This window comes from Syngnathus scovelli, chromosome 19 (assembly GCF_024217435.2).
Source record: "Syngnathus scovelli strain Florida chromosome 19, RoL_Ssco_1.2, whole genome shotgun sequence".
Taxonomy (NCBI): Eukaryota; Metazoa; Chordata; class Actinopteri; order Syngnathiformes; family Syngnathidae; genus Syngnathus; species Syngnathus scovelli.
In genome coordinates, this window is record NC_090865.1 from 3406214 (window position 1) to 3429585 (window position 23372).

Sequence of the window (23372 nt, forward strand, 5' to 3'; positions counted from 1 at the left end):
GTCTCATGTAAAATATTTCTATTTATCTTGAATATGTGCGGAGGCACAAAAATTATGCAATATGATCATCGCTGATTCCGCTCAAGGAAAAGCGACTCGGAATGATGAAGCAGCCTACACAGTGCGGACCTTTCTGTGCATCAGAGTCCTGACTCATATCTTTAAAAAAAAAAAAAAAAAAAAAAAAAAAAGACTAGCAGGTCATCAACATGTCTGCTGGCCTTGCAGGAGGACTCATGCAATCAGGGAGATAGCGGCTGACATTTTTTTTTTTCCTTACTGCGGAGTGCAATTGCCACTTCATGACTGAGTCAGAGTGTGACAGTCACCTCGGCCCTTCCTACACAGTGGACCGAACATAACAAGCTGCCAAAAAAGCAGGCAGACGCAAAGCTTGAGCTTTGCTTTTGGACCCGCGGGGGGTTTAAGGCACTTGAGACTTTTTGCAAAGCCTGCACAATTGCTTGCCTTGCACCTTTTTTTTTGCGCTCTGCCTTTAATATATGTCGAAAATCCTATTGGGGTATGTTTATAATGTTTTCCCGTGAGTACGACGCTTCTTGTCGCTTCGATGTTGAGAAGAACATCCAGGTTGTGTTGTCATAATCAAAATTTAATTTTGGGAGGTCTATTTTCAGTGTAATTTCACTGTTGATCACTAGGTGGCAGCATACTATTTAGTTTGACAGTAAATTTGAAACCGGAAGTATTTTAACTCTGATTATTCAATTTCAAATAATCTGTAAAGATTTTTTTTAAATATTTTTTTAAATCAGAGATGCAAGAATTTTTTTTTCAAATTATTTTGCACTTTTTCTCAACTTTTAATAAATATACATCACATACAATAGTAATATTAAACTTCTTCTTTTTAATCTTAAAATGTCTTGACAAGCTAAATGAGAATGCATATTCAGGAGGAAATGATTGTTTTTCCAGTCCTCAACAAACTACACAACAGATGCATCTTGTCACGAATAAACACCAAACAAACTAAATGGAGAACAGATGATACGGCATCCCACACACGCAATTTCATTTCTTCGTTCTCGCTGCACCACAGGAGCTTCTCATTGCGGAAGATTCAGTGGGGAAGAAGCAGCTTAACACTTAGCGAAGGTGCGTGCGTGTGAGAGAGGTAGAAATCATGATGCTGTGAGAAATTAAATAAGAGTGCAGAAATACCTGCAGGGAGCCCTGGCAGCAACTAAATGCGGCGGGCGGATGTGGGTGATGTGTGTGACAGCATGCAAACACACGCACTGCAGTGAACCAACACAAAGCTCCGAGGAAACATTGCTGATGGTGAAGTAGCACAAACAGACAAAGGATGCCTTATGGTAGCTTTGTATATGTAAACAAATAACCCCTTTTTTAAATTTTTGCATTTCTAACCTCTTTGACCCTTTGCATCAAATAGCAGTTTGGTTAGTGACCTATAGAGGGCGCTGTGTGACTGCATAGTCATCTGATCTGGTGTTATCTCAAAGCCTGTGGTCTCTCTATTTGTCTTTTTTGCCTCTTGCATGCAAACACCCTCCAATCCTGTCTGACTGTTGAGAAAAAAAAAAAGAGTGGGTCGGACGGAAGAGTGATGAGGGCAGGAAGAGAATGGCTCACTGGCACATGATTTGAAGATCATTGTGCCCCCTGAAATAGCTCGGCAGTTAGGAAGGTTGTCTGAAAGAATTAATAAGTAATGAAAGTGCGGCGGCGGAGCCTTTTGGGGGATGTGTGTGTTGTGTTAATGTTAGGTTACACTCATTTCTCACACGTTTGAGAGTAGATAGGCAATTTTAGTTTGAATTTTTTTATTATAACATCGCTGATTCGTCCATTTGTATATATAGAGATGTGCTTGAGTAAATGTTTTTCAAGTGAATAAATTGCAAAGCTATCAATGAGTCATCACTTGAAAAAAACCTCTGGAGTACTTCATCTGAAGAACATATGGAAGTATATAAAAATGGCAAGTGCACACAAGAGAGTCCGTTTCATGGTGAAATATCAAAAGGGTCACTCTTGCGCAATCTGTTCGACCCTTGACTGCTTGGATTTTGAGTAGAAATGAATTGAATGGATTAATTCTCAGGGTTAAACTTTGCCATCGTAAAACCTCAAGTATAGAACAGTTTTTTTTTTTTTGCATTCTGATTAATTTACACGTCAAATCGTTAAAGACTCTGCTCCATTTTGAATCCATTTTAAATTAGAGCCTCAGTTGGATGCTACACGGAATTATAAGAACAATATAAAACCTGGGTTGCTGCCATGGCAACCCCGCATCACCTCGACTACAATACAGGTGGGCCCGCCCACGCACCTCATGGTGTGCTAAAATGTTTATTTCAAGACATTAAATTAGACTTTGGCTCTGAAGGCTTTCACATATTAGCTAGTATCACTCTCAGTTCATAATTGCATGTTGATTGAATCCCCTTAACTATGACTACTAAAAATATGCTAGCTTCTAGACATAGACATTGTAATTAAAACACTAATAAGATTACTGTTTCCCTGGTAAAAAGATAAATTCACTTTCAGAAGCAAAAATAGCTTCACTATATGTTGTTGCTATGTGCAGGGCCGTATCTATTTTAGTGGATAAAGGGCAGCGCTCCACCCCAGAAATCAGGACCAGTTTTCCTTGCTATTTTTAATAGAAAGCTGTTTTTCAAAATATATTATGTTTAAAAAGAAATTCTTAATGGATGGGTTTAGTGTTTTTTTTTTTTTAATGAAGAATACCGGTTGATCAATTTTCTGTATACCGTTTGGACACCCCAATCTTATTCTAACTTCTGCTGGATTAACATGTTAGTCTAAAAATCGGAAATGTCACGGAATGTTGCACACACTTGTGAGTGTGTGTGGCAAGCTGGCCAAGTGCCAATCAATGACAGTGATCTTGACAGGATACAGACTTGTGATTGACAGAGGAAGGGCAGGTTCCGACGCTCCGGGGGAGATTTTGCTAGACAGTCGCAATGGATGTGGTGGCCAACTATGTGGTTAATCAACTATCTATTATTTACACACACAAAAAAAAAGCTTATCTTATAAATCGAGTTCTTTTCACGCATTTAGTTTTTTATATTTGATTTCTTAGCGTACCCTGCTAGCTTGTTCTCAAAATAACACACGAGACATTGTGATTTCCTGAATGTCGTAACAATGAGCATTTAAAAATGTAGTGATTTATAAAAATCAAATGTTGCAGACATGTATCAAACTAGTAGTCCTTTGCATTAATCAACACCCAAGAAGTAGCTCAGAGTTTTCATAATATTGGTGACCTCTACCTTAGTGGCCGTCATTTGTCAACAAGGGCACGCTCTTCGCTCGACCCAGGACACTGATTGGTGCGGTTATTTTTGGACAAGCCACTATCATAGCAGCTTTAGGCTACTTGGCAAGATGCCGCAGCTCACTTGCAAGGTTAATCGACCATTTTCAGACATCATTTAATGCATCCCACAGGGATATATTGTATTCATATTTTATCTAGTCAACCACTGCTACTGATTTGTGTGTGTGCGCAACACAGGGCACAGTTGAAATTGGAACATGTTCAAATGATATGTTTGTAGCACTTGAAATCTCACCTAAGGTTGGAATAGAATCCCCCCCTCTTCAATTTTAATCACCCTTGTGTATTTTATTTTATTGTTTTGGTCAAAGGCGGAACGACATTTCAAGTGGGCCTTATTTTGCTTGTGGGTTGAAATGGAAAAATACACTATAACTGCATTTCCACTTTTGGATGATAATATAGTGTACTTTTAAATGTCCTTAAAGACAATAATATCAGTCTATCTCAATTCCAAGTTAAAATGACATAGAGTTTGGACTTTTCCTTCTTTTGACACCTTAACTTTTTTGTTTTGTTGCCTGCTTTGCATGTAGTGCCAGTAAATACTCAGTTTAATTTGACTTGGGACTCTGTGTTGCACAAATTAAATCTACCCCCTGTGTGCAATCATATTTATTTTAGAAGGACAGCGAGAGCAGTCAGTTAGAATAATGTGACTTGACTACAGAGCAGATCGCCCGTAGCCAAAAAAAAAAAAAAGAATAAACAATCGTGCTGCTTCTTTCCTGCAAAAATCCAAATGGAGCGTATTTTGCCGACCTTTTTAAGTTGAGGTTGCACCTGGATGGGTGCTAATAGATACAAGGCTGCAATTTGTCCTCCGAGTTAATCAGCCCTGAGCAGGAGTGAAGATGGAGCTTGTGAGTGTTAGGGAGGTGAAATTTATAGATTTTCTAAGTGGGAGAGAAAAGCAAGCGCGAATCGGGCTGATTTTTACTGCCGAAAAAAGGAGAGAATATATCAGGTTATCATACACAGCCAGTAAAAAGTCATTTTTCTTCTAATAAATAAATGATCTCCGTGGGCGACATAAATATCACCAAAGCCCACAGCAATGTCCATTTTTATTAACTACTGGCACGAAACACGGGAGAGAAAGAAAGATAGCGTTCATATTATTTGAATGTTTTATGCTGTTGGCACCGTCGAGGAGTCTTGTTTTAAGCAGTCGCAATTTACAAGTGTTCTTCAGACTTTCATTTCTCTTCGTCAGAGCGAGAAGCCATTTAGAGAGAATTATACTCCGGGAGAGTGCCGACTTTTGCCAAAGATGCTTGCTGGTATAGCGAGGAAGTTTTTCTTGGGGGTGGCCAAGGATATTTCAGGTTGTGTGCAAAAAAAAAAAAAATTCTTTAGGAAATGATGAACATTTTGATTGTTCCATATGGTAGAATTGGAAAAAAGTAGCACTTGGGGTGGCCCAAGTACATTTTAGGGGAGGCTGGTGCCCCCGTGACCCCCCCTCTAGCTCCGCCAGTGAAGATGCCAATCATTGTTCAGTGGAGATAAATAACTATACTGATCAGATTGACACACATACAAACATGAATAAAATATAAGCCACGTAATACTTTTATAAAATTGAAGCTGTATTCTTCCACCATTTTGTTTTGCGAACACGTTAGCCATTGCTCATTTGTTACGGTTGAGCGTTAGGATGAATATAATTTATCATACTCTGCTTGGGGCTTCAGACACAACCAAGTTATCATTGTTTTTTTGTTTTGTTTGGATGAGTACAGATGTTTTAAGGAATCGATGAAGCTCAGGATCCCCAAACGCATTTCTTTGTGTGTTTGTGGAGAGAGAGAGAGAGAGTGTGAAAATGTCTCCAAAAACAGACTCGTCTTCAACAACCTCCAGGGACGTTATCAGCACAAGCCTTGTAGCTTCTCCTATTATCTCAGTGTAGAAACCTCTAGGGTGGGTGGTGGTGGGTCATACTTCATTGTTCACTATGATATCATCAAAACACACAATGATGATTCCTTGTCGTGGTGTCCATTGTTTCTCTAATGCTCTTGTAATGCCCTTTGAGCAGAGTTCTCCACCATCTCAACTGTATCATGCACTTTATTTTAGATTGTGAATTTTTTTTTTGTTGATTCCCTCCAAGCTGGACATGGCGGCTAATGGAGACAACCAATAACATATTACCGTTATGTCAGAATGTTCCTGTAGTGATTCTTTTTAATTCTGAGGACATTTTTAAAATGCACTTGCAAAAATAGCTGTGACATTAACTTTGACTCCAGCTACAATTTCTTAGCAATCAGATCTTCCTTTTAAAATATTCAGCTCAATGGAATACTGTACGTACAGCTCGGCTCGGACCTGAGCTATTATGCCTTTTTTAGTTGAATATTCTTTGAAATCAATAATGTCTGGTATAGAGTAATAAATTAGAAATGAATCCCGGAAAGTCAGAAAAGATCGATTGAGTGCTACAAGGAGCACCTACAAGGACATATAATATCAGATAGCGCTGAAATCATGGGCTTCTAAAATGAGCAAATTAAGACTCGCTTAGCTCATCGGAGAAACACACGCACACACATTAACGATTTGATATTCAACCTCACCCGTCTTTCGTCAGATTTCATGAAAAATGATATTTATTACGTTTGAGCAAACATTGTTGGTCTTTTGGTATGTTTACTGGACCTACTGATTTAATCAAAACTTTGAATCAATTGGCATATAGTCGAAGAGGCAACTATTAAGTGTTTTCTTCTCATGCACATTAATTATGCTCAGTGCAGAATTTAAATAAATAGAAATAATTATAAATAAACATAAATATATATGAAAATTTAAATATGAATGAATATAAATAAATATGTATACATATGAATAATTATAAATAAATATGTATAAATAAATGTAAATAAATATGTATAAATAAATAAATAAATAATAAACATAGATACATTTAAATAAATATAAATAAACAAATACATTTAAGTAATTATAAATAAACAAATACATTTAAATAAATATGAATAAATGTAAGTATAAATAAATATAAATACATATGAATAAATATAAATAAATATAAATAAATAAATAAATAAATAAATAAAACTCCACTTTACATGTAAAACTGTCTACACAAAGATGATTTAATATTCGCACAAAACACTACACTCATAATGAGAACTTGTTTTATGTTTACAACCGTCGTAACTCGTAGGATAAGCAGACACCGAGGGTGACAAATGATGCCTGTTGAAGGTAACATTAAATCTTGGATGACACTTTTAGCCCAAAACAGGCTTCTTGATGTCAAATCTTAGATGAGCTGGTATCAACAACAGTAATAAAAGAGGACAGGAGAAAAGGGGAGAGTAAAAAAAAAAAAAAAAAAATATGCAAGGAAAAGTAAAGAGTTCCGCATTAACACTCTCGGGACTCAAGTCTAAACTTGAAGCTGTCATGTTTAACTGTCTTCTGAAAGTGATGTGTGTAAGTCAGACTAAACTTTAAATGACTCCTTAAATGTTCTCAGTGGGTCCTCGTTCCAGATTGATACATTAGTAGGCATTGACTATCAAAGAGAAGCAAAGCCATTCAAATAAGGTGCACTCCATTTTTCCCTTTATACCCACTTGTCCTTGCCTCCTTTCATTTTTTCTCTCATTTTACCTTTTCATAAACATATCTTACCCCCTCTTTAGGTGTCACTTTCTTTTCTTACTCCCTCCTATTCTCTTCAATTTTCCGAGCCGTCCCTTTTCATTTTGCCTCTCGAGCCAAGTGAGATTGGGTACTTTCTTTTTTTGCTGTGTACGCTCCCTGAGCAGCGAGCGGCCACGTGAGTCTGGATGCTATCTCGCGCTCGCTTCCATTCCAAACAATGTTCAAGCCCGCTGCAATTTCATCATCTGCTTTGTGCTCCAGTTGTATTCAAATTAGGAAATTGTTTTAATTCACACCTTAACGCCTGTGTGCATAGTCGGCCATATTGCTATTTGCGGGCAATAGGAATACATAAGCTCCCTATAATATACTGATAAAGAAACCTTTTGTTATTTGACAGAAATAATCGATTAATCGACAATAAACCAATGATTGAATTAATCCGCTCCAGTTTTTGTCCTAAAACTGACAGGTCATGTGACTCAAGTCCCTCACCTCTGGTTCCGAGGCCCATCGTGTGCTCCTGAAACATTCTGTCTGAAATTAACGCAGACAATCTGGCCATCTGATATTATGTATTGACCTTCTGAAAGAGATCGCATATTATTCGCCATCACAGATTACTTTCTCTGCCCGTACTCACCCTTGGGATCTGCACGTTATAGCGCGTATGGCCTTCATCGAATGACACTCCGATTTTTCACTCGGAATGTTTCTGCCCATGAGAACATGCGGTGAAAAGGAACAACTGTCTTTTAACAGCAAATTAAAAAAAAAATCTGGATTGTGAGAATTTTTAAATCAAGTTCCAAAATAAAATCAATAGTGCCACAGTTATTTAAATTTGCAAATATGTATATTATTTATGACAAGCCATTGTTTGATACACCAAAAAGAATCGTGATTGATGTTGTGTACTGAGGCCCAATCCTTTTTTCACGCTGAGCTTTCTGTATGCTAAAAAAAAAATATGCTTCAACTGATGATATCATCTCCGATAATCTTTTGTAAATCTGAGGTATCTCCGTAATACACTCTGTCACGTCTGGCGGATCTTAACGACAGGAAAGTGCTTGCGCCGTAGTAAACGTGTGTCACTTCCACAAGTATTGCATGTGTTTATCCTGACAAGACTGTCATATAGACTCTGGATCATTCCACAGTATGTAAACATCACACATGCAAGACAGTCTAATCGCTTTTGTCGTGTTCTAGCTAGGTGCGGAGCTGCTCTGTTAAAAGTGGAATACAATGAACCCCCATGAGCCAATACTGTTGTTTATCTTGTTGCTGGTAGGTACACAATGCAAATGGGATCAATGGCTGTCTGTCTTGAAATGAGAGAAAAGCCACTGAATAATTACAACAGTCAAGTTGCACGTAGAAATTGTAAAAAGCATAAAAAAAATGGCCAGCGGAAATGGATGAAACAAACGCTGGTGTGAATTTGTAGTCCACGCCGGAGGAGCAACACATAATGGTGGTAAATGATCATGTGGAAAGTTAATGACCTCCCCTCCTCACAAGGAGGTCATCACGCGTCGAGAGGCAAGGCGCCTTCTCCATAACGGATTAATATAGACCCATATCACCCCCCCCCCTCCCTACTATCATTTCTGTCTCTCGCCGCCCCGACTCTCAATCACCCGGACACTCGTTCATCTTCCGCCATACGCCGCTGCTCCCATTTGTTCTCTCTTGACATGGCCTTTTACCTCAGATCCAATTCCCACCATTTTAATCGAGACAAAATTACATTACGGTGGGCTTCACTTCCTGCCTGCCTGTTTGTGCTCGTGTGGGCGTCCAAGGGCTATTTTGAGTTTGCTATAGAGTTCCTACACGGTCACAAAGATGAACTTCAATGTCACGCCACTAAAGGATTTTGTAGCCTACCGGAATTGCGCAAAGGGAGACAAATACGACACCTCCTGTCTTTGATGGATGTCTTTGACCGCTTGCATGAGGACGTTTTACTCTAAGCTGATTGGCTGGGCCCTTCTGTATTACATCCTGCATATATTCTCCCCCGTTCATCTCCTTATTTCTAATTTAGTCGAATATATTGAGATAGTTGGCTGGGATTCAAAACCTCAGGGAGATGTTTCTGCTTTCACACTATAGATGGAAAAAAAAAATACACAGCAAACCGGTGAGAGCATGCAAATGACTCAAAGTGGAGATTTCGAACTGAGCCAGCAACTCTATAGAGCACGCAGCAGGTAGCTGGATGGAGTCAATGTAACTTTATGCTAATGAGATGGGACATGTTATAGGAGAGGTGCAAGTATGGAGCAAAAAAAAATGCTTTATGCTGCACAACAGAGGAAAGGAAATCTTAATAACAAAAAAAAAATGGAGAGTACAACTTTTCAAGATGCTACGTGTTTATCTCACCTGGCTATTGTACTCGACACTCAAACTGTGCTCAATCTCCAACAACCCTGCTGTCGGCGTCATTTAAAGTGAAACCAAATGTTAATAGAACAATAGAAGTGCAATTCTTGTTACAATTAAAAGACAGGATAAAAAAAAAATGACTCCGACTTATGTTGTGCAATTAACTACCTCAGTGTTCATTAGCAAGGCTTGATGTAAACAAATAGCTTGTGGACTTCCATAGTCGTCTCATAAAAGAGCTAATTGCTCATTTAACTCGGTTTGTTGCCAATATTTGATGGTAATGTTTTGCTTCAGGCATGACAGATTTAATGAGTAGCATTTTTTTCCCCCCCGTGCTTGTACGCAGGTAGATTTTCTGCGTTGCGGACATTCCATCTTAATTGTTGTGAAATTAAATCAAGAATTATAAAGGAAGAAATCTTGACGGTGACACAAAAATTATTTTCTTATAGCCAAGGTCTCGCTGGCTTTTTCATCTCTGTATACACAGGTTCCCAAAAGTCATATACACTTCCATTTTTCTATTTCATTTCAAATATCATTTGGACAGATGTGAGGCCCTCAGCAATTGACAGCTTAGGCTTTGCTGCTTTTGTAAGCATATCGTTGGTTCCCTTGCTTATGACTCGCCTGTTGACATTGGAGCAACGTTGCAAAATTGGAAAAAAGTTTTTTCTGTCCTTGTCTGCAGGTCAAGTTTTCACACTGCTTCAATGTGGAGCAATTCACGGTGGGTTTCTCCACAAAGAACTTCTTGTCCAATGAGAACTGGAGAGTGACTTTGCGAAAAGTGAAGCAATCCATCAGTGATAGCTAAGCACGTTAAGTGCCATTTAATTGGATGAGAGCTTTAAGTGCAAAGCCTGATGGGAGTCGGGCACATTATGTCGAAATAATTTACCTTTTACAACGCATTGAGTAAATTAGAGAGATCAACAAAATGCAAATAAAAGGAATTTAATCAATAGTTCCCACCATTGGTCAATGTCAATTTATTGAATTATGAAAAAATTGTTTGATGTTTTCCTCACCATTGTTGACTCGGACTGTGCTTTGGTCCCATTTGTTTTGTTTGCAATTTTCGCTGGGTATAAAGCATCATCACAACATAGACACCCCTGAGAGGATGTGGTCAAAACTGTCTAGACACATTTGTCCATTAAGCACAAGGTAAAATTAGCCTCTCTAAACTTCCCTTTTAAAGGTAATTCCCGAGCATGACTTTAGCAACAAACATCTGCAGGCTAATTTTGGGGCTCTCATGGGTACCTGTGGGCTCGGATGAGAGTCCTTTAAAAAAAGAAAAAAAGGAAAAATAGTGACAGGTAGACAAAGAGCTTTTGGAGTGTATTCCCATGGCAGTGTTTGCGATAATGAGTCTTTGTGATTATTTGTGTTCAATAGTTAACAAGTGGAGGTTAGTACTTAATGTATTTTTGGGTATAATACTTTTTTGTGTATCAATCATGGTAGTCACAAAAAAACTTTCAAACAGGAAAAATAAATAAAAAATTGTCATATGGTTTAATTTATTTTTTCAAATTTAATATATATTATAATTAAATAATATATAAATAATATTACTTAATAATATATAAATGATATTAATTTAATATATAAATAATATTAATTCAATAATATATAAATAATATTAATTTATATTTATATGTCATACTTGTTGAATTCTATTGCTTCATAGGAGTTATTAGATTAAAATTCACTTTAATAGAAAAAACAAATTCCCTGGCGTCTCCTTGGCCTTTATTTGGACGTCACTTTCCAGATCTAGCTTTGTCCATCTCTTTGTACAGTTCATGGTTCAAAAAGCCTCTCCCTTCCTCCCGTGACCATCTGCGAATGTGTAACATATCACTGTCTCCATCCGTGTGTGTCCGTAGGGGTACTCCATGTCCTCCCACCATGAGACAACGCCAGTGAATGAGTGCTTGGTCCCTCACAGTGTCCCGCGGGACTAGCATCTGTCGCCGTGATGCACTCGCCACCGCTACAAACTCCATTACCCGCCGTCCTGCTTCTCTGTCATTGTCAGCCACATTCCAGGACCCACAGCGGGTAGGTTGAACACCATTGCATGTATGATGGCGACGCTCTTAACCTGTGAGCTATATCCACCTCCCAATTTGTTACTATGGTTACCTATGGATGAAATATGATCAAATAGTTTTGGGTAACTCGATTTTACAGGCGTTTCTAATAAAGTGGCCACGTCCGGTTGCCTACCTCCTGCCACGGCTCAAACGCAGAACAACACTCCCACACGCATTATCAAAAAGCCCATTGAAGGCCCTTTCGCTCTCTTCATTTCCAGGAGGGCTCATCGTAATGGCTTGCAAAATCCTGGAGAGCTTTTCTGCACACACTTTGGCAGCTCTTTCATTAATGAATACCCAATTCACTGTGAAAGGCTCAAATTTGGTGTTTTTACACGGGAGGGTTTAAAATACGTCTTTTCTCATTAAGGCTTGAAATGCAACGATTATTGTAAGCGTGAGATGATGCGGCGAGATTTTTCCTGAAAAGACTTTTGACCTGATTTTGAGAAAGCCAATTCCTATAAATAAATAAATAAATAAATAAATAAATAAATAAATAAATAAATAAATAAAGCTCTAAATACTTAGACTTTTTATTGGCCAAAAAGGATGAATAGAAATAATCAATTGATGCCAACAGAAAAACATCACATGTAAATGAAAAAACAAACAAACATTGAGTAGCAAACAAAAGAGAACATGGAGGAAAGCAAAATCACAGCGGTGTAAGTGGAGGATTTAAAAATATTAATCCATTTCGGCAACATGAGCCAAATTACTTCCTCTCAATATTTTATTTTCTTACCACTTGAGACAGCGAATCATTTATTGTAAAAATATGAGTTGACAAGCTCAAGGGCACTGCAGTTTGATTTTCTCAACTAACGCTATGCAATGATTTTGAACATACCCTATTTATTATTTATAGAAATGTCTTTTTAGGCTTACTCCCCTTGCAGAAAAAAGATAGAATAATCATATCTTTTGTTCCTGGGAGGTGAAAGGCGGGTCAGATTTTGTCGGCTAAGCAAGCAGTGACTTTAATTGCTGTAGGCGCAAGGTGCTCTTTGAAGGTGACTTTGTCAAGTAAATAACACAACGGAGATGATGAAGCAAAAACAACATTGACAGCCCCCCCCCCCCACATTGTATTCGTTTATTTTACAGCCCCTCCCTCCAACATTGATGACATGGACCTCACAAAAATTGTCCTCCATTCTCCGTCTTGCCTCATATTAAGGTGGGAATTTGTGGAGAGAAGGAGCGAGATGCTTTTGCTGATGAGATGGCAACACAGATAGAGAATGATTGACTTGGAGAACACAGTGGGGGGGGGGGGGGGGCTGATAAGCGATGGATGGAGGGCAGAGGAGAAGAGGCGAGATCAACATGGCACTAATTGTTTCCTCTGCACCCCAACCGAGCCTCCGTCAACCATTCATCACCTCGCCGCAATCAGTCCAGAGCAGACACATTGGCAAATGAGAGCCTCCTTTTACGCCATCCATTAAGGAGGCGGGAACATGGAGGTGCACGCCGCCAAAAAGAGGGAAACGCGTTTTACGTGAATGCAAGCCTGAGTTTGTCTGATGAGCTTGTCCCGCTTTTGCCCGTGGTGTAACAAACACATATTTTTCATTTGATCCTTGTTCGGGAGGGAGGGGGGGGTAGGGGGGGTTACACCATCAATCACCTCTGCTAAATCAAATGGAAAATGATCCAACTGTATGACGCATGCGGCCTTGTCTGAAAGGCAAACACGGTAAAACATGGCCGTGAAGCTCATTGCTTTCATTGAGGAAGCGTTCTAATTAGCAAGTGAAAATGAGCTTAGTTCCGGCTCCGCGGCTGCCAGCTGGGTGCGACTCGGGGAATAAATACGGGACTGTGAAAAATCAAAATGGCCGGAACCACAACTTGACAAGCGGCATTACTTACATTGATGTCGTAGGATTAGCGCGTTCGACACGAGACGGGATTTGGAATTAATGCTTTGCACAATTGAGACAAATGAGGCAAAAATCAGACATCATTTATTCTCGAAATTGTATTCGGTGGGCGTCGGGTGCCTTTTAATGACCGAGGGGGCGGGGCTTGCTGCGGAATGCCCGACGCTTTCCTTTTCCTAGGCACTGTAAAAGTCTCTCGAATGCTTATCTTCACAGCGCTGCCAGTTGCCAAGGTCAAATGCGATCTCTAAATCGTAGTCGGTGCAGTGTACCTGTCTTTTATTGCACGGAGTAAAACACATAAAGATAAGTGTTTTGTCAAAGCAGGAGACGGGCCTTGTGAAATAGTGAACAAGGATGTCTTTATCAGACTTTGAGTTATGTGGGAGCCAATGGGGGCTGAGCTCCCATGTGCCTCCCATAAAGGCTGTAAAATCATATATTGTATATGCGTCGCTATTCCGCTTGTCGGCAGATTGCCAAGCCGGGTATTGAACGGGGAACCTGACTTGAAATTGTTTCATCGTATCAACATTGTGGTCATTTGGAAAAGATAAATTGCAGCATTTGATACGTACCAATTAATAATCTCGAGTTGGATATTCCGTCTTAGTTTCAGCAAAGCTCCTAAAACTCTTTTTTTGAGATTTGTAACGTGCAGTTGCTGCTTAAAAAATAAAAAATAAATCATTATCCTCATGCATGACAAATTATTTCCTTTATTGACTTGGCAACAGGCAATAATTGGACCTCACCTTCTCCCATGTTCTGCGACCCCTACATCAGCAGATGCTTGTGTACAAAGAACATAACACCCATCTTTCTTCTCCGTCATCTCCTCTGTGCAGCCCCCGATCCCGTCTTGATTTCATTTTCGGCATTCTAAATTAATTACGCCTCATGCCGTGAGGAGTTTATTCATTTATCGCTGGAACATGGAAGAAATTGCATTAGATGGGATGTCCCCAACCACCAGCAGCCCGTCTCCAAGGAGCCTTTTCCTCCAAAAGCGGCTTGATTGTTGAGAGTCTAATCCAGAGTCAGCAGTAGTGCTTATTTTTTTTTTTTTTTTATTAGTTGGGGTGGGAGTAGAGGGGGGGTGTCAATTAAGTCAGCTTCTTCTTGAGAGAAAGAAAGAGCAAAGAGGAGGATGAAGATGAAAAGGGAGCTTAAGTGACACTTGTGCGTGCATGTGATTAATACTTGCATTTAATTACGGGGAAATGCTTGGATTTTCTGCATTTAAAATAATACAGAGCAGGCCGAGCGTGGGCAAAGAAATGAATCCAATTTAGTGTAATTCCACAATATAGTTTTGAGATGTAATATCACCTTTTACCACTAGATGGCAGATGTATCTTAGCATAGGTCTGCCGTTTATTGTACTCGTCGGCTTATTTTTTTGCGAATTTGGAATGACGTTCATGATAAACATGGGAGCTGAAATCATTTTGATTAAGATGACTAAGATTATCAGACCAACTGATCCTTTCCTACTCCTATAATCCATTTTGTTTTGCCTCTTTGTTCCGATTGCTCTCCTTTTGTGCCACGCATCATCATTCCTCTTCTAAGGTAGTTTTAGTCTCATTGAAGAGATTCTTCTTTTGAATTGTGACATTACAAGTAATGTCATGTGTTGAATCTCTCATTTGAATTCTTTAGTAGCTTGCTAATTAGCCTGAAGTGAAGCTTCCTTCATTCATCCTCTGATTGCTCTGAAGGCCCCCATTGTTCTGTAATTGGCATAAACAGCAGTCAGTGATAAAGAGCCAGAACCTGTCTGACTCACCATCAGGGGTTCAGCCTGGGTTCTGTTGCAAAGTAAATTTTTTTTTTTTTTAGGGCTTCTGTCAATCATGGGCCAATTTCTCTCCCTAATGGTGCTCCTGTTCAAGGAACATAAGTCAGATGGCAATCTGGATAACTCCTGATTCCCTTTTTAACTCTTTGAGCAGGGTTGATGTGAAATTTCATCAACAGTAAAAAAAAAAATATATATATCACAAAAAGCTGCTTTTTTTATCGATAATAAAAACGAGATGACTAAATGAACTTGGTTATGAGTGTCCTTCACGTGCCCTTGTCTTCAACAGTGATGAGGTAGATTTATGTTTGCCCCTCAGGCACTGGGCTGGTGGGCTTGTGGGGGGGGGCTCATATTATAAATTAACATCTGGTCTCCAGTGAAAGCAAAATGAGTGGGCGAACAAGCATACTGTTGTTTTACCCGGATCCTGTGTCTGGCCTTTTTGTCTTTTCCCATCTCCACTCACGCTCTTCCGTCTCTAGTTTTTAATGCTTGTTATCCTTATATAATCCCTCCACTTTAAAACGTGCTTCTTAATCACTGCACTTCAGAGATCTCCATAGTAGCAAATGAAATTCTGCACGAATCATCCGAGGATAGGTTGAATTCTTTTTTTGTATACATACTGTATTTTCTTTATTTTTTGGTGCATGAGTGCAAACTGTCAGAGCCTCCCCCCCTCCCCTCGAGAAAATGATTGATAGATTATGTGTTATGTATCCTCAAACCTGCTGTGGGCTTTTCAGCAGTAGCATAGCGTGGGCGGTTACATCATTCACCTTTTTGTGTGCTGCGTAGTTTTTCTCAGAATTTGAAGGAAAATCATTTCCAGAGAAGAAAATAGTTAAAGAATGTAAGGATTATAAAGTTATTGAGGGCTGTGTGACTGTTCAATCTTTTTTTTCTTGTCTTGTTCCTTTCTTACCTTCTTCTCCTCTGACCTCCTTCCCCACTTTGAAGTCATCGTGGCCTCAAGATAAATCCGTAGCATCGATCCATCCCTCTTTATTGGCTCTGTCAGCATTCTTAAAGCAGATTGAAAAGACCGAGATGGCCCCGGTAAGAGCGGACAGAATCAACATTGAAAGAGGAAACCGATAGATGAGGAGGGGGGGAAAAAAAATGAAAATGGTGGACTCAGTCAGGCGATTGGCGTTTCATTGCATCAGCGTGCATCCGCAGTCATTTACATTTGAGTGCGTTTACGTGTGCGTGCTTGGTCGGGAAATCAGCAGCGGGGGATTGATGCCGTTTGTTTTGGCTCGTATTTGGTCAGCCTCGATAGACAAGCCAATGTAGCGTGCTATTACGCAAACCTCACTCGGGTGGCTTCCATAAAATGGACACAAATCTACAAAAATGATTTAATCCCAAATCCTGTCATGTTTGTTCCATTGTTTAGTTTTAATCTTCTGGTTTTGAAAATTGCTGAATAATAAGGATGACAAAAGTTGCATGTTATAGTTTCTATTTTTGACCTGAATAAAATTTAAGAGCCTCAGAATCAGATCCAACCAATCAGGGACTTTTCATATTTCCCGGCAAAGGTCCAGAAAAGCTGAATGAGAAGCATCCATATCCAAAACTTTTTGTTCCCGACTAATCAAGACCTACATTCATCTCATCTTTTCTCTCCTCCTTGTTCTTTTTTCTTTCTGCCATCTGCAAGAGATAATTATTCCCAAACAAGCAGTCCCCTGGGTTAGATTGTGTTATCCGAAGCTACCTTCATTAAAAAAAAAAAAAAAAACTAAATATAAAAATGCCACAACTGTGTGGATATCTTTGGTGTAGTGAAGGAAGGAAAAAAAAATCACCATGGTTGCATATTTGTTTTGGTAAATCAACCCACCTAACACATCCGTCACACCAAATCATGCAAGACAAGGAAAAATATTTGTTTATCATCCATAGAAGTGGTTAGGCAGGCACGGAAGCATGGCATATGGCATCTACGCCTCTCCTGGGAGCCATCAATACTTTGAGGCACAGTTGATGTCCTTTGTCTTGTGTAATCTCTCGAAATGTCCTTGCGCGCACGCTACCGTTGCACTCAAGCGTTACACTCGCACGGAAAACGATACATTTGGCAGGTAGATTAATAACAAATCCAAAATGACAAGCGGAAATGTAAATAAGGCTTGTGTGCGTGGCGGCTTGGCCCCAAGCCACCGGCGCACACGCACGTGTCCAATAGAAGAGCCAGTTATTTACATAATAGAGTCGGACAATGCACGGGGAGATGCTAATGCATCCCGTACTTATGTCAGCGTAACCTTCGTGGACGGCAAACTGCAAACTATAGCAGAAGACAATGACACGGCCTTAAAGATTAGCGTGTCTGGAACGATTCACGTGAAAACCATCTGGGTTTTTTTTTTTATCGTGAGCAATTCCACGACTCGATATAACCAGACTTCTGAAGGTATTATAAAGGTAACAAGGGAAATAAATGCAGATTTGTGACATTGTCAGAAGCAAAAAAAGAAGCCCAAAGGCAACTAGATTTTGATTTTTTTTTTTTTTTTTCTCCTCAACAGTTCCTCTGACAATAATTCCCCCGAGAGAACGCTGATCAGTTTTCCGGCACGTCTAACACAAGCAAGGTCGAGCTTAAGAGGAACTATAAATTGAATTCATGTACGCTGTGAAAGCGGTAATTTAAGGACAGGTATGATGGTGTCTCCGAAAGTTTGAGCTCAATGTCGGCGGGGGGGTTGCAAAAGCGACATGAGGCGAGTCGTTCTCACCCACTGCGACACAGTTTAACGCTAGACAGGATGTTGCCGCGCAAATGACATTGTTTACAAGTTGCAGCACAGCAAAAAAAAAACAAAAAAAAAAAACGATATTGCTTGTGGACATTCATTATTGAACAGCATTGCTTATCTGGTTTTGGGTTTGTCGGTTGCATACGAATATTTTTCCCACCTAGTACAAGTCTATAAAATACAAGATATTTTTTTTTATTGTGTGTTGTTTGAAATATATTTTTGGGGATTTAATTTCTCTTATAAAATTGACATGTCTGAATATCGAAATCATGATGTGATTATTCATAAATTGCGAATGTGGACTTTCTTTCTTTTTCCACTCCAGTTTCTTTTTAATAGGATACAAAAAAAAAAAGATATGGCGAGGAGGAGAGGGAGATCTCAGGTAGTGTGGAAGGCTTGGCTGTGTTAAGGGAGGGTGTGAGGGTGGTCAGTTATCTCGACAAGATTGAGGGAGAAAAAGATGTGAAATGCTTGAAGGTGAGACTGAGGGAGGGAGGGGGGAAGAAAAGAGCTGAGAGGCGGGGAAGGGGGAGGCTGGGTAGCACGACAAGGCAAACGGGAGACAAGTTGGGAATAGAGACGAGGAGGATGAGCTGTGGGCCCACAATGAGCAGACTGTGTGTGTGTGTGTGTCGGGGAGAAAGCGGAAGACACAGAAGGAAGGGTATTGCTGCATAAGCAGTCTGTCCAGCTGTCGGGAGGGTGAAACTCGATGGAGACGAGAGCTGTCAGGACTCTCATCAACATCTTTCTTTCTGATCACAGCCACCTCTCTCTCTCTCTCTCTCTCTCTTTCTCTGCGTCCTCTAATATGAATCCTCGCTCTGCCTCTTCATTTTCTTGTCAGGTGTCCTATCCCCCCCCCTCCCCCCTCCTTGTTGTCTTATTCACTGTCTAGGAAGTTGAAGGATGGAAAGCTCCAAAAAAAAACTCATGAATATGCATCACAAATAAACCTGCAAGTCAAATATGAAGGATTATTTTAACGTTAACAAAACATCTTTTTTCTATACTGCTTGAGAACTTTTTTTTCAAGCTTTGGCAGAAAGCTGCACTTTCAAGGTTCTGCCTGAAGTTTGAAGTGTCTCCATTGTAATGGCATGGCTGTTAGAGATAAGTGAGATGTTTACTTAGGTGATCCCATGGAGAAAATGGTGCTACTATTGGAAGGTTGACCAGATCAGCAGGTGCTGCAGCATGCAGAGTTCTTAAATTGCTTTCGAATGGGAGGCTATGCTAACATCACATCAACTTCCTCTTTAAGGGGCAGGGGGTGATCCAAATGGGAGCTACTGAGATGAGATTTGAACGGGAAAAAAGGCGAAGGCTTTTATTTTTTGGGTTAAACTGTGTGAGGAGAACAATTCTTGTTATTTCCCTTTTAGTATTTTTTTTGTTGTTGAATTGACTCCATTTTATTTCAAGTAGTTGCACAAAATTTGATTTTGCACGACGGCAAATTCAACACAATTATTTTTTTCACTGTGAATATTTTTTTCAAATGCTAGTCTTTGTTTTTTCCGGATTTATATATTTTTTTGGGTGCGAGTATGTGCTGAAATGGGACAGTAAGCTTTAGGCCTGTCAGTTCCAATCAGCATCCACATTAAGGCATAACCCACATGTGTCTCCTGTCTTCGTCATCTTCTCACCTACATCTCCTTATCACTCCCATTCAGAGTATTTTTTTTCCACCCTTACGTCTCTTTCGGCATCGTTCTTCCATTCCGCATAAACTGTTTTGTCTTTTGTGTGTTTATCATCCGCTACACTGTGCTGCAGTCCCCACAGTGAAGGAAGAACACTCTTTTGTGTGTCAAGACTTGTTACTGATGGAGTTACTTGACATGTCTGCTAGCTCACTACAACTTCAATAGAGCTGCTGAGATTTGTGGATGGCAATGTTACCTGATATTTACCTTCCGAGGTTATGTTTTTAGCTCGGATTGGTTTTACTTCTTTATTTGCTGCGTCCATTCCCTGAGAGCAGGTCTGATCAAGCAGTGTGTGGGCATAAAGGGTTTTCAATTCACAATGTCTAATTAGCATTTTTTTCCATTTGAAATCAAGCTTGCCCACGCTGTTGAGTATATAAAAAAAAAAAAATGTCCTGCTTATGTTAGCTGTCCAACATATCAGAGTTGGCATTACAGCATAGCCACCCTCAATGCCATATGGTGAGGCAAGATCTGATGTCTGTTATTATACTCCGTGATTGGTTTGTCTCTTCTAATTTGCCGAGCGGCAAACTGTAAGCTGCAGAGACAAGTGCAAGGAGGTGGAGAGCTGTGACATGTTTGGGGTTGTGACATATTCGGTTACTTGGCTGTGCAGCGCTGCCATATGGTGAGAGCGTTACTGCTGAGTAGGCTGGACGGAGTTAAGCAGCTGATTCATTCAAATGGTTGTATTTACACTTGCAGACAGGTAAATTCGGCCACTTTGAAACGTCATCGTCAATCATCAAGTGCTGAAAATTCATTTTGTTGCCTTTCAGGTTGTCTGAAGCTGCCATGCTAATGTAAATGCATTGTTTAATTACAATTATTTACATTTAATTTTGTTATAATTATTTATGTTAAATTTAATTAATTAAATTTCTTAAATTATTTAATTCCATTCAATTATTTTTATTATTATTAGTAGTATTATTTAGGTGGTTTGCATTTGCGAATTTAAAAAAAATCTGACCATTTTTGGTGACCAAAAGCCGGGTCAAGTGATCTGCAGTATATTTCTTCCCTTTTTTTTTTTTCCTTTGTGTAGACACGGCTGATTTTCTTTTGCAGAACTGCACCGTGGCTCGGAAGTTCGTGAAATAGTGTCCGTAAGAGAAAGAGTCATAAACAGCGCAACCTATGGATGACTTCTGTGCTGTAAACGCCGTCATAAAGATTAACAGTCAAGTTTCCGAGGTCGTAAAGTACTCCATTGCCTCGGCCTCTTTGGCTCCGGACCGTGCCTTTGCTATTTATCAAATAGATCTTATACTCCTCACTATCTTGTCTTAAATGATGGAATTATTATTAAGCAAATTGTTTGACTTTGCGAGACTTCTTCTGAGATCACCTGACCTGGAGTCTGCTTGAACGACACCAGAAAACAAGCTGAGCAAAGCCGACTTCATGTCTTGCTGCCCTCGCCGCCACCTTCATTGGCTTTGTCATTTCCTCTCCGGGTCTTCTCTGCGTCAGTCTCGTCTCCCCGGTCTCTCCTCACACGGTGACGGATTGACTGTCTGTCTGTCTCTCTGTGGGAAATGAGCCCGCTAATGTCGTCGACTTGGCTTGTTCCATATTCATCTGCGAGCCTGTGAATCACTCCGCCGCTATAGCACATCTGCTTCCCTTCTAAAAAAGTCAAACGGAGCACAAAATGAGCAGTGAATATAAATCCATTTCCTGTCTCTTTTAGGTCTTCATCAGTCCAGCTTTTGCGCTCCCCCTTTTCACTTGCTGTCACATATGTACTGTGATTATTTTCTCCTTATCCTCATTAATCATTATATTATCCATCCCTCCTGCTCTGTCTGCCCCATCAGCCTCATCCATGCAGAGCAAAGGGCCTGTTATGAAAAGGTATCAAAAAGTCAGTCAGATAAAGCTCTCTCCAGCTGACAGGCAGGGAAACTGACAGTTTTTGGCTGCGGGTACCGTATTTTCCGCACTATAAGGCGCACCTAAAATCCTCCAATTTTCTCAAAAGCAGCCTTATAATCAGGTGCGCCTTATAGTGCGGAAAATACGGTAATATAAATATCCCAGAAGTCACTCATAGCAAGATGGCCGATATTAAGCTAAAGCTTAACCACTAAGTCAATCCGATTGTTAATTAATCTTGTACTGTACTTGAAATGAGTTGTATTTGTCCATCGATTCCCTCCTCCACTATCACAACACAACTAATTTTACCCTTCACGTTCTCCAGCGGGACATTCCGAATGAGAGGGTTCCCCGCTCGATTCTAATTTCTTCTCTTTTTCAGAATTGATCTTTCTACACCTTGAAGACGGACGGTGAGGGCGAGAGGAGGACTGATATGGAAATAGACATTGATCTCGGGAACAACAACAACAAAAAAAAAGGTAGGGATGTCTTCTCTTGACAGAATAACACAATGTTGGGATCACAGAGGCGAGATGTGTTTATCAGGTTGAATTGTGTCGCTCCTCCATGCGACACCTGTTTCTTCCAACATTATCATCCGCTCAAAGACCGTCATGAGAAAATGAAAGGGAATTATGGAACGCTCCTTATTTGGGATGGCTGACAGTTGTCTTGCCAGCTGTTTAGGCCTTCTGTGCCAGAAGCCCCCAAAATAGCCCGCGGCAGTGTTTTTAGAAGCATGGATTTATTTTGTGGTGGCAGAAATGACGGAATTTGGCTCCGCCTCTTGTGATTGGTGGGAAAAAAATGTGTGATTTGTTGTTTTTCTGATCTGCAAACATTTGAGTGAACCCAAAGCTGATGAAACCTTCGTGGTGATGCAACTGAGCTGCCAGATTTCTGCTCTCTAGTTTTTACTTTGAAGCTTTCGTTGAAGCAATGGGCCTCCTTGGTTTTGGCAGCCACCTGCAATGTTCTCCTCTGGCAACGTCAGAGTGGATTTAAAAAAAATAATAATGAAGGGCAAAGCAACACAAGACAAATATTTTTTAAAAATATGAAATAATGATAATAAGACAAAAAGATGGATTTCTGTCCCACCTTGACCCTCCCTGACTTTTCCTCCCCCCTCAGCCTTTCACATCCACCCACCCACCAAACCCGCATTCTTAACTCCAGCGTGATTATTTGCAGTCTTGCCTGGTGTCTATTTTATGTCTAACCCTCCTCATTTCCTCCTTCCCTATGAGGGAGGGAGTGGAGTGGGGGTCAAGAGGTAGGGGAGGAATGATGGAGAAAAGGTCAGGTGCTTAAGATGGAAGTGGGAGGGAAAATGAGAGAACCAAAACAGACAGAAAATCCCCTTCGCTGTGTGTGTGTGTGTGTGTGTGTGTGTCCTTAACCTCAATGTGGTTCTCCGTGGGCTATGGAAGCCCCCTGAAAGTTCTTCATTTGTGCTTGCTGTGTGATATTTTTCTCGTTTTCATACTGTAAGTTCAGTAACCTTTCCATTCCCGCCTATAAATATTTACGAAGACTTGAGTGTGCATCACTGATATCATTGATAATTGAAGTGCCCTTCAACAAGTACATTTATTTTACATGACTGATTGATTTCTTAGACACCATCGAAAAAATCCTTTGGTCTCTAAATATATTGCGGAAAACGAAATATTATTGTCATATATTTATGATACGTCAATGTGGTTATTCAAATTTATAGCTTGTTTTATAATCGCAATAAATAAAAGATGCCGTTTGT

At 39.9% G+C, this 23372-nt stretch overlaps 1 long non-coding RNA gene across 2 annotated transcripts in view; it reads left to right on the forward strand.

Annotated features, from left to right (window-relative positions):
* Positions 1-22086, forward strand: part of LOC125987123 (uncharacterized) — a 38603-nt gene extending 16517 nt beyond the window's left edge. For both annotated transcript variants that reach the window (XR_007487902.2, XR_007487901.1), the window contains exons 5-6: positions 11314-11488; positions 21990-22086. This is a non-coding gene — a long non-coding RNA (uncharacterized lncRNA). The remainder of the gene's footprint in view (positions 1-11313; positions 11489-21989) is intronic.
* Positions 22087-23372: the final 1286 nt, after the last annotated feature.